The sequence below is a fragment of the Venturia canescens genome, chromosome 11 (genome assembly GCF_019457755.1).
Source record: "Venturia canescens isolate UGA chromosome 11, ASM1945775v1, whole genome shotgun sequence".
Classification (NCBI taxonomy): domain Eukaryota; kingdom Metazoa; phylum Arthropoda; class Insecta; order Hymenoptera; family Ichneumonidae; genus Venturia; species Venturia canescens.
This window is the reverse complement of record NC_057431.1, coordinates 12,261,968-12,274,364: the sequence shown is the minus strand read 5'-3', so window position 1 is coordinate 12,274,364 and position 12,397 is coordinate 12,261,968. Positions and strand designations below refer to the sequence as shown.

General features: G+C 34.9%; 1 long non-coding RNA gene across 1 annotated transcript; it reads left to right on the top strand.

Moving 5' to 3' along the window:
- Window positions 1-5,833: 5,833 nt before the first annotated feature.
- Window positions 5,834-11,099, top strand: LOC122417883 (uncharacterized). Its single transcript, XR_006262392.1, has 6 exons — window positions 5,834-6,741; window positions 6,815-8,360; window positions 8,449-8,622; window positions 9,163-9,172; window positions 9,253-9,386; window positions 10,138-11,099. It is a non-coding gene; the product is annotated as an uncharacterized lncRNA (long non-coding RNA).
- Window positions 11,100-12,397: the final 1,298 nt, after the last annotated feature.

Below are 12,397 nucleotides of genomic sequence, written 5' to 3'. Positions count from 1 at the left end.
AAAAAAAATGATTTTTTGTTTGCATCATACGATAGCATAGGCGGTTATGAACACGCTGTTAACCGGTTGACTGGTAAACTTTTTGTATGTTTTGGTTTTCGAGATTGCTGATTTGATTCCTGAACTTATTTTCACTTGGCTACTTTCAAAAAGGGTGAAAATGAGGGTTGGAGTTCAAAATTTCATATTTTTCAATGGCATGTTTTCATATTATATTATATAAAAACTGTAGATTTTTTAAGGCCCTACTCTTTTATCGAAATAAAACAAAATTCGCTACCTGCAAAAGGGTGGAAAACTAAGGTTGGGGGTGAACTATTCAAATTTTTCACTAGCAAGTTTTTATGCTATATGACATGAAAATTCCAAGTTTTTAAAAATACTAGACTTTTTCGTCGAAATAAAATAAAATTCGCTACCCGCGAAGAGATGAAAAATAAGGGTATATGCTATTTTTCATAAAAATTAAGTTTATGTGATACTAGATTCATTTTTCGGAAAGAAATAGTACATTGTGTATCAAGGAGGCAAAGTGGCAATTTCAACGCCGAGCGCGATATTTTCAGTACGAGTGGCAGCCGAGCGCGCCAAGCGTTGAAAGCCGTTGCCTCCGAGGTACACACGACACTTTATATAACAAAACCACGTTTCCGAGCTTCATCAGAGCTGAATATATAATGCACAATATTTTTTAAAATAATATTTCATTTTGGAATATATCATACTAACTGCATGTAGTATAAAACATTCATTTAATGATTGTGACGCGTGGCAGGGGGGTCTGGGGGGCGGAGCCCCCCGAGAAGAACTTTCATGATTTTTAAATAAACTAAAATCTCTAGGTAATTAGATAAACATATAGTTCATGTTTCAAGTTTTTTATTTTTACATTCATTTTTAGATGATATTAATGGTACAGTTTTTCAAAATAAACTTTTATTTTCTGGGAAATTTCAATTTTCAATAAAGATGTAAACACGAATACAATGGAATTTATAATAAAAAAAAAATTTTCAAATTATCATTGCGAACGAAATTTTTCATTTTTGGATTATATTAACCGTACAGTTTTTGAAAATAAAATTTTATTTTTTGGGTGAGTCGGAATTGCTGTCACTCGATTCTCTATCAACATTTTCTTTAGCGCTTGTAATTGTTTCAATTTTTCGATGTTTCAGTGGTGGAGCATTGGTGTTCTTTTTTGAAGGTCCGGTTGAGGGAAAATTCGGGTGATGCAAAAAAAATTGATATTTTTTCTTGGGGCTTCAATAAAAATCTTTAGTACATAAAAATAAAAAAAAAATTATTTTTCCAAAATTCCGGATTTTAAACAAATTTTTAGATAGTGCTCAAGCCGCATTTCGATATTTTTCTATTTTTAATTACTTACAAATCGCAAAGCCAAAAATTTTTTTTTGCTTTCATAACAGAAAGTCTTGGTGCTCCGTGGAATCATAAATCTAATAAAATTTTGTCACCCTTAACAAAATTCAAAAGCTACTTGTTATAATTTATTTTTTTTCTGTAAATTTAGCTTTAAATTATGAAATTAAAAAATGTGTGGCTACAAATGACAAGGTTTGTCGTCCTTCCAAAACAAAGTGGTAAAAGTACTTTGCAAAAACATAGTTTTTCAAAATTACATATTATAACAAATATTTTTGCATTTTCTCAAACGATTAATTTCAATTTTCCTGTATTTTTCATAGAGATAAATATTTTTGTAGAAGAAAACTTGCTAGGGCATCGTAAAGCTGTATTTTACCAAATTCGAATTCTTTATTTTTAAGTTTGATATTTCACCGCAAAAAACGTTAAAATTTGGGAATTTTATGGTTTTCTCGTGTATTATAAATTAGTAATATATTTTGACCGAATTTTGTTAGAAAAAAATGGAGACTATTGGATGCACAATCGCAAATATTTTTCATCAAGCTTCCCAAATCGGTATCGTAATTTTTGCAGATATAAAAAAAAATTAAATTAATAAGATTGAAATAGGTCTATTGCACAAAGTTGCCATCTGGTACAAACTCCAATAGTTTGATTGTAAACGAACAGTTCAGAACTAAACATTTTTGTGATTTTGCATTCAGTAGCCTACATTTATTTTCGATCACAATTCGGTCAAAATATTTTACTAGTTTTTATAACAAATGGGAAAACTAGAAAATTCCCAAATTATAACATCTTCTGTGGTGAAATACCAGACTTTGAAATAAAGAATTTGAATTCGTCAAAATTTTGTAAAACGGTTTTTCTAGAATAATTTCACCCCTTCTTTAAGAAGAACGACAAGAATAGTTATTTGTAGTTACACGTTTATTAATCTCATAATTTATAGCTAAATATACAGAAAAAAAGAAATAAATTATGCGAGGTGGCCTTTGCACCTTTTTGATTGTGACAAAATTTTATTAGATTTATGATTCCATGGAGCACGAACACTTTCTAGTATGAGAACAAAAAAGGATGGGGATCAAATGTTGGAATGACTAAAATTGCGAACACCTAAAATCTCGAGTTTATAAACTTCGAATGATAATATGGAGACTAGGGTGGTTCAAAAAAATCGACTATTTTTATTTCTTCAAAGCCCGGGTTCCAATTATTGCAGTGAGGTGAAAAATGATGCCTGACAAAATTTGAGCCCTTAAAAAAATTTTTTAGAGGTCGCTCATCGCGATTTCCTATTTTTCATTTAAATAACACGGGGAAGACGTTACTAGCTGCTTTTGAATTTTATTCCTCGGCAACGGATGAGGGTACGACAACGCCCAAGGTGGTTTTTTTGTAGGGATTTGAACGCTCTATAAAAAAAGTCTCTTATCGTTTTACGCTAAACCTACTCCTACAAAAGTTATTCAACGTCAAAATTGGCTTTGAAGAAAATTTCGACATTTTTTCACTTTTCCGGCGAAACTATCGACCTTGTCACAAAACGCTATGGAAACTTTTTCGGAAATCATGTGATTTAGTATAATATCGTATTCTTAGATTATTACAAAATTGAATAATTTCTACTTTACGAGGTTATTCTTAGAGGAAAACTGCTATTTCCGTTGAGTGAATCGTTATATTAACAAAAAAAGTTCCAAGTTCCATTGAGTCATTAGGTAATGCTTATTTTTAGTGAAAATTCCAAAATGCATCGGATTTTTCCACCGTCCATTTATAATTTATTTGGGGCATTATTACATTCTATTTTCGATGTAAACGTGCTTCGAACCTTGCAGTTTCTGCTTTATTTATTTTCGACATTCAAAGCTCTAGTCGAATCTATCTGTCTCCATATTATCATTCGAAGATTATAAACTCGAGATTTTAGCTGTTCGAAATTTTAGTCATTCCAACATTTGATCCCCACCCACTCAGACCGGTGATCTCCAATTTTAAACATCACCATTTTGACTTTCGCCTTTTCGAGCCATTGCTATTCTGCATATCCAAGTTTTATAGGCTCGAAAAATTCACTTTCGAATTTTTGCTACTCTATATTCTGGTCTGTCTGTAAAACAATTACTCTCCATTTTGAATTCGAAAATATGAACTTTTGACATTCGGATGGTCTGTTAAAATTACATTCGAAATGAAAACTATTGAAATATATATTTTCGGGTAAATACGAATTCAAAGAAGGAATTTTTGATTAAACACGCAATCTGCTGAATTGTCGATGGGGAATAAGAATTTCGAATTACTTATTTTTCTCCAAACTGATATCACAACTTTAAAAATTTCGACATATCGACCGTTCTACAATTCAGTTATTCGACATATTGAACCCCATCCCAAAAAAAAATTTTACTTCGCGATTTTTGAGTAAAAACAGGAAACTATCGAAAAGTGACTTGAGCAATATCTAAAATTTTTTTTTTTTATGTGCCAATGATATCCGTTGGAGCTCCGAGAACAAAAAATATAGATTTTTTGTATCACTCTAATGATGATAGAATAAGAACTAATTCCAATGTGATAAACAAAATTACTTGAATGCCAAAGGAAAATAAAATATTTTTTTTTTTTTAATAGTATTACAAAAAAAAAATAATTGGTAATCGTGAATGTACCCGTGAAATGCTAATCATATATCAATGAGTTAGATTATGTGTAGGGTATAAAATATCTTAATATCTAAATAAAGATATTTACTAAAATTGATTTCGAAATAAAATGAAATTTTTGAATCTAGAGAAGTTGAAAATTGACAACAAATCAATTTTTTTTTTTGGGAAAATAAAAAACAAATCGGTGTTGGAATTTGAAAAATACATGGTTTTTTCAAAAAAAAACTGAAATTTTTTATAGAACTCGATTTCAAAAATAATTTTTGCATTTTTTTCAGAAAACTACATTCGATAACAAAACAAAAAAATATCCTGATAGGTCAATTTTGGAAAAAGTTGCAGCTATTTTTAAAAAAAGCCATTTTTTTATTTAAATTCATAACTTTCTTTGACTTTGATCAAAAAAGTTGAAAAATTCACAAAAAAAATCGGTAGTGTGATAAAATAAAATTGCAAGGTTTCAATCGAACCGGAGGGGGTCGAGTTTGAAAATGGTTGAACTGATATAGAATGACTTCGTCAGTAAGAATAACTTGTTTGTTGAATATAGATAACAAATACGATTTTGATGTAACAAAATGTTGAGTATACTTTACTAAAGAGAGGAGAGAAAGAGAGAGAGAGAGAGAGAGAAACTGTTAAAAATTCTTGATTCGTTGTTGCTTACCCGAACTCGAATTTTTGAATCCAAACTTGGAGCTAAAGGAGCGGTCAAAAGTATTCCAAGCTCGGATTATAAAGAAATAATTTAGCACTGATTTTGCGATTTGATGCACTTTTTTCTATAAAAGACTGGCAGTTCGGCCAGCGTTTAAATATGAAATAGCTTATCCGAGCTACTGTGAACACTATATAAATGAGACCCTAGCCATGGAACGGAATGTAAGATGCGATGGGAAATCTTACTTCGTTTCAAGGCTATATTTGGAAAATAGTAGGGATCTTATTAAATAGATATTTTCAAGCTTCTAATATTTCAGGCTGGCCCAAAAAGAAGAGATCCGTTATCTTTTGTGTGACGCTATGACGGCTATAAGACCTAGATTTACGACCGATAAACGTAAGTCTCAAGGGAGCATTTTCTGATTTGTAATGATAATAAGAATTCGAGTTTTTTTCTACTGAGTGTGTATTTTAATGGGCGCGTGTCAAAATGAATAGTCTGAATACTAGAGGCTACTCTTAAAAACTTGGAATGGAACCCTGAGATTTGAATTTCTTTGAACATAATACTAATAATTGTTTAACCAATACATTTATGGAGCTTCTATGATGGTCTCTCAGTTGATTAATTAATTTGGTTCAATATTAGATTTTTAATAGACTTATCATTCGAATTGCTTCTAAGTATATATTTCAATTTGATTTGGAAATGAATAGTAGTTTTCCCGGATTAATGGATTGGCATATGTTTTGTTACAGCAGAAATGAACATTTTATCCCCACCCTGTGTTGAACGAAGATTAAAATGTCGATTTTCGGAAAATTCGGGCGCGGATAAAAGGTTATAATAAGTAAAATTTTGAACAGCTAAAATCTTGAGTTTATTAACTTCTTGGTCAGCGGGGCATGAGAATTGCTTTTCTTCCATTTTTTTTCTAAGAAGGGATTATTCAGAGATATTGACTAACTAAGACCAAGAGCACACACGAGAACTAATCATTATTAGTTCCAATGTGATAAAAGTTTTTACCTAAATAAAGAAATGCTATCGAAGATGCTTGATACAGAAGTGCTATCGAATAGTTTAAAACGATAGAATTATAATCAGACACCTATAAATTCAGAAGTGGGATTAATGATCGTACGCGAGTGACGCGCAGTTTAAACTTGAATATTAAACACGATTTTTTCGTCGAGTTAAAAATCGTATAAAATATTTCGTGTCGTGCACAATGAATAATCGAGCTGTGTGCCGTTGACACAACGTTTTTTTCCTCATAATATCATTTTCCTCATAGATTATCGTCGTGCGAAAGTGTGAGAGTCGTTCGCGATTTGTTAAGTTAATTTGACGGTGGCGAAGGTGGTACATTTTGGAAGTGGGGAGCAACAGATACGTCTGCTGCGAATATTTTTTAACCTCAATGAATGGCTACGAGAATTTTGATGAGTTCGAAATTGAAAGTCCGTGCTCTCGAGTGATTTCATTTTAAACCTGAACATGTTACGGTGAGCATCGAAGAACTTTTGACAGAGATGAAAGGAATATTCGATTTGCGCCAGTCAAAAATGGTATTACGAAAAAAGTTTGAACAACGAGTATGGAATCAGAGTAAAACGTTTACAGACTATTACCACGACAAAATAATAATTATTGCGAATCGTGTTCCGATCAATGACAACGAGATTATCGATTACGTTGTCGATGGTATACCAGACCAGAATTTACGAGATCAGGCACGAATTATGCAACTTGACTTTCATACTGATCTGTTAGAATCATTTAAAAGGGTCACACTACAATCGAAGAAATTTTTTGATAAAGATATGAAGAAATCAAACGATCAAGAATGGAAAAATGGAGGAAAGATACAGACGAAAGAAATTTCATCATCAAAGGGGAGTTCGTCGTCTCAAGAAAGTTCCACGATACCGAGCGACACAGCTCACGGGATCCGACGAAAAGAATTGCGGTCAGTGAATAAGAGCAGTAGTTGATCCAGGGTCTCCGGTAAGTCTAATTTAAAGCGAATTAGTATCAAAAGCTCCAAATATTAATAATACCGAATTTCAATCTTCAACAGACTGCAAATTTAAAGGTCGATATAGCTCGATTGAAGAAGAACTGTACTGCAGTACGGGATCACATCCTCGAAGAAAAAATCGCCGATCTTCCAGAAACACAGTAGCAGGCAGTACGGACTTGTTTTGAAGCCTCAAAGGTTAAATCCGGCAACAAGCGTTGATATATGATTCAATGGATATACGAATGTCTATTGATGAGAATAAAGAGCGCCTCATTGTGCAGAGACTTACGCGATAAAGAAATTTTGCCGTTACCCAGTCGAAATACTTTAAATCGATATATTCAAAGGATAAGCGCGTCAACCTATAGATTTCAAGAACCCGTCTTTGAATGTTTAACGAAGACAGGAAGGATGGACAGTGCTTCGAAATGAAATATCAATAACTTTTTAAATTACTATAGCAACAACGCGGGTGCTACGTGCTCGTTCTTGCTATCCTCATCATCTTTGCTATCCTCATCGACGTCGTCGTCTTCACTCGTTGTCGTCTTGGTGTCATCCTCATCGTCGTCGTTGTCGTCCTTCATTCATCGTCGGCCACGCCGTCCTCGTCTTTCACTCGTCGTTGTCTTCGCCGTTTTTATGATTCATTTTAATTTATAATTCATTACAAAAATTTTTCTCATTCTCAGATATTACGTTATATTGAATTATCATGCCCTCATTATCGGAACAGAACTGAAAGTATCCTCTATAGGAATGTTTGCCTTTGATTTGATTTTTTTCGATTACCATTTGTTGACGTTACTTGGAATTTTTTAACTATCCACTGCATCTGAAATGCTTAGCAAATATTAGCCTCGGGCTTCTGATTTTCAGGTGTTCTCTTGGTTGATGAAGTGAAGTTAAGCGAAGCAATTTCTTTCGATCGACAATCAATGAAGTTCAATGGCTTTGTTGAAAATGGCGTTGTGTTTACCGCTCGGTAAACACACTCCTGAAGATAAGAGAAATACGAGAGCAAATCATGCACTTGTATTTATGTACCAACCGTTTAAAGACAGATGAGTCCAAGCTTTGGGATGTTTCCTCAGCAAGGATTCTGTAACGAGGACAGTTGTGCATAAACTCATGTCAGAGTGTATGGTGCTCTTATCCAACTCCGGATTTCACGTGGACGCAGTTACAACAGATGGCGCACAATGGGATCGTGGTGCCTAGAATATATTCGGTGTCAATGAGAACAATCTCAGTTGCCAACATCCTTGCAACGAAAATAAGTGATTGTGGATGATTTCGGATTTTCCACATTTGTTTGAATGTTTTCGAACTGGCGTTATCAAAAATAGTTCTTTCCAGATGGAAAACTTGAATATTAATACCCAGTATCAATGGAAGCATTAAAATTCATCCTGAATCCGTAATCTTAATGAAAACTTGTTTGTTTTTAGACACCAGATGGAATCGTGAAAAAACAAAACACTGGGAAGCGGTCCTACAGTGCGACGAAAAGTTCATGAAACCGAATTTGAAAGTGGCATACCAATTGACACCCACGCATCTTAATCTGACTGGGTACCAGAAAATGAACGTGTCATTCCAGGTAAAAGTTTTGTCAAGTTCGTTAAAATAAAAAAAATTTAATGAATCGTATATATTGTATTTCTCTCGAAATTTTCGTTTATTTTCAGTTATTTTCGCAGTCAGTTCAAGCTGCCATGCAAATTTATGAAACTAAGGACCCACAGTTGAAAGGTTTGAAACCAACAAGAGATTCTTGCAAGAGAGTTGACGATTCAATCACTGCAATAATGTCGCGCATTCCGAAAAATGTTCGTACATCACAGAGCTGTCCAAAAAGAAAGGTACGTTATTCCATGCTCGCTTTTGATACTTACGATAACAAATCATAATTGACTAAACTCGATCAAATACGGAGCTATATGACAGTCCTCTCCAAAAATCGTACGGTACTTGAAAGGAATCGTGTTATCAATTAGCTCGTGTACAACGAAACGTTGTCAGAGTCGCATAAAATAGCGTATCATTTGAGTTTGTCGAGATCGACATATGATTATATAGCAACATCTAGCGATTTGCCAATATTCTGTGCAGTCCAATAGGGCCAATCAAGATTTAGGTGGGCGCAGCAAAAATGTAATGTCGAATAATAATCGCAATTGTCGACACGGCAAATAATGTCTTCCTATTCTGCATTTCAAGAACGAGAGTCAGTGACACAGTCCTTCCAAAGTTCAGAAGATTACGCTTTCGCGTTCCCTATAACAAGCTCGTAATAAACCCTTTGCGACTAAAAACATTCAAAAACGCAAGCATAATACACCGTCAAGATCATTGTATATTGTTTGTAATAGAGCATATTATAATTGAAAAAATACTTTCAGCTATTGGCAGGTTTGCAGTTCAACTTTACAATCACTCCGCATTATCTTCGTTGGATTTGGAATCGTCATAATTTATAGGGTATTTTTCAGAAGTGTACTTTGCGTTTATCTCGCAGAAGTGCGAGCACCGAGGCTGATGTCCAACCATACTGTCAAAGCATATTTCGTTCGCATTCGTTGAATTTTTCAAGGAGTACTTCGAAATATGATCCAACTTCATACTGGTAACAAAAGAATCTTTCAATGCTCCGCTTTTGCAATGTTTGTGCTCGTGGTTTTCGAACTTTTTTTAGTTTTTGTTTTTCACCGCAGGAATTTTCTATTAACGGAACTCTGTACCCATAATTGGACCAATCCTGGCTGAGCATGCTATTATAATACTGTGGCTGGCTTATAACATCGTTTTATTTATCGTGATGATCCTTTTCTCTGTAGTATTAATGCAGTTACCCCACGCTATGGAAGTGCAAGAATCCCATAATATTTTATCGTTAATACAGCAACTTTTCTTTTTCTTTGTGAATCTCGAAATTTCTTTCTAACTTGTGTGATGATCCTTACCTTTTCCATCAATACCTATTTTCTTGTTGTTCCTGCTGTAAAAACTAGGCAATTTCAAGCTTCCTTGAGTACTTGAAGGATTGAGAAAATTTGATTCCAAATAAAGAGATACTCGTACCATGAAAGGTTTGAAAGTTACCTTGGGCGCAACTCTCGAAATTCTAGATGCCCTTTGCATTGAATCGATCTTCGAGTACCCGATAACAGTACGTTTAAATCAAGATGCCTTGAAGGCAGGTTAAAAGTTTGAGTCTCTTTAATCGTCAATGTTCTTCATTTTGTAAATACATTTCTGAGACCTAAATTCCGTATTCCGATAAAATTATTCTATCCCGATGTAACAGTGGTGCTATGGCAATATTATTCTTGGACCATCAATGATGCATGTCATTTACAAGTACATCTTCTTTTCAGAGATTCTTTGGCATGATGTGCAATGCAGGCGGCAGCAATGATCATCCCAATCCTTAATTCTTCGCCCAAACATTCCGATTGCTCTGCACTTACTCTCTAGTCAAACCACCAAGAGGATGCAACGTTGATGGATCTCTGAGATGATTGAAAGCCTCATGCAAACAAAAGATTCGTTAGGCACTGCGTCCAAATCTCGTAGCAAATGGTTGTCATCCATTGATAACATGCTTGAGAATATACGTGTCGGTGAGATCCCCGCAGAGAGCCATGAGCGTGATCACAACTACGAAGAGTCTTCTATTAAGTCGTTTGGGAATGACAGCATCCATAATCACACGTATGATGTGACACAAACCAGTCCAAAAGGACAAACGTACATTGCCGGTTTTGTTGCCCGAGCAATGATGAAGAAATTGAAGTGCCAGGAGTGCGTAATAACTTTGCAATCAAAGGAAGAAAATGATAGCCCACACGTAACAGCTATTAATCTGTTGGAGCGGTTTGAAGGACTGATATGGCCCAGCGGGACGTTATTTCACTGACCGAATTAATAGAATCGGCTGTTTTGGATGTTATTCGAAAATTTGGTATCCAGATAGATGCAATCCACAAAATTTTGGAACGAATTTTCGAAATCATGAATTTAGAAATCGTCGGATGTTCTGATCACTTCTCGGAAATCACGCGCAAAATCATTGATTTTTGTGTCGTGATGTGCGCTAATTTTTACAGAATAAAAATTTACTACAGAACATATCGAAAAAATGATTGCAAATTCATACATTCAAATTAACAATCACACGATTAATCAAGATAAAAAATTATTGTAAATTTATACGATCATCCCAACAAAAAACTTGAATGAAAAAAGAAATTGAATTTCATTCTGCAGAAATAAAACTTTCATTTCAATTTATTACGCGTGTTTCTTATTAATCTACTCACGTCGTTCTGTATTCACCCAAATTACATCTCCATAATATAATTTGTACAGATTTTCTTATCTAATAAAAGAAAAACTGGTTAAAAAAAACTTGTAGTCCTATCTCTCGAACTTGCATTATTTTTGCATTATTTTTACTATATTTTATTATGTTTGCTACAACATTATATATGTATAAACGTATATGTATTGTGACGATATTTTTTTTTGTACCGTCACAAAACGATAGGAAAAGGGTAAAACACGCTTGAGTCCCTCCTGTTAACACCCCGGCCACACAGCCATCTCGTAGGGATGATTTTGTCAAGATTTCTTGAATTTATCTGACCGAATGTGACCGAAAATATTGTTTATTTCATATGCTACGAGACAAACCGAGAAAGGGGGTGATAATTGGAGAAGCGGAAACACTTTGAACATCGAAGCATCATACGAACAGAGCGAGCATTTAGGAGAGCTACGAAAACATCGTTTACCATCGTTGGTTTCGTCTCTTCCTCGCAAGCTAGGGGTTTAATAGAAGAATTTCCCGCCTAATGATTCTTACTCGGTTGTAACTCGAAATCCTGTCTCACGCTTGCACGACATCGCGACGAACCTGTCGATTATTTTCGGAAATATCGAGAGCGATAGGGGGGAAGGGAGAAGCAGTTACGCTACCCTGTCCATTTTCGTCAGATTTTCGCTGGGTACGGGACGGACGTTGAAAAACTAAGGGAGTTGTAAGTCCTCTTCTTTCACTTCTCGAATTCGGTCAGTGAGTTCGGTCTTTTCCCGGATGGTTATCTTTAACAGTTCGTTCGATTTAACGTAAATGAAACAGAATATTCGATTCCAAATAACAGGTTCGGTTGTGGCCACGGTTGTCTTGAAGCATAAAATCTTTCCCGATATAAGATTTCAAATTATATCACGCGCATTCTCGGCTCTCGTTATACAGGCCGAAGAAAATTTTCCGGGTAAAGTTTTACATCGTGGTCGTTAACGGAAATTCTCTTCGTGTCGTGATTTATATTTGTTGAAGCATTTCGGTAATACGTGCGCGAGAGGTCGTGGCACAGTGTGGAATAGAGTGAGAGAGTGAGCGTGCGGTCAAGAGAAACCAGGTTCGCGAATTGAAATCTTAGTCCGGCCTGGACACCGAATAGTGGGTTCACGGTATTTTATAACACGAACAACGTCATTTTAAACATTTCGTTCACGAGTAGTCCCGGAACGAAATAATGAAAACGGGCTCGCATTAGAGTGTAAAGAGTGTAGGTCTTGACCGATAGCGTGTGCATTGTGTGCGTGTTGATTCCACGGTTTCTCCTTCCT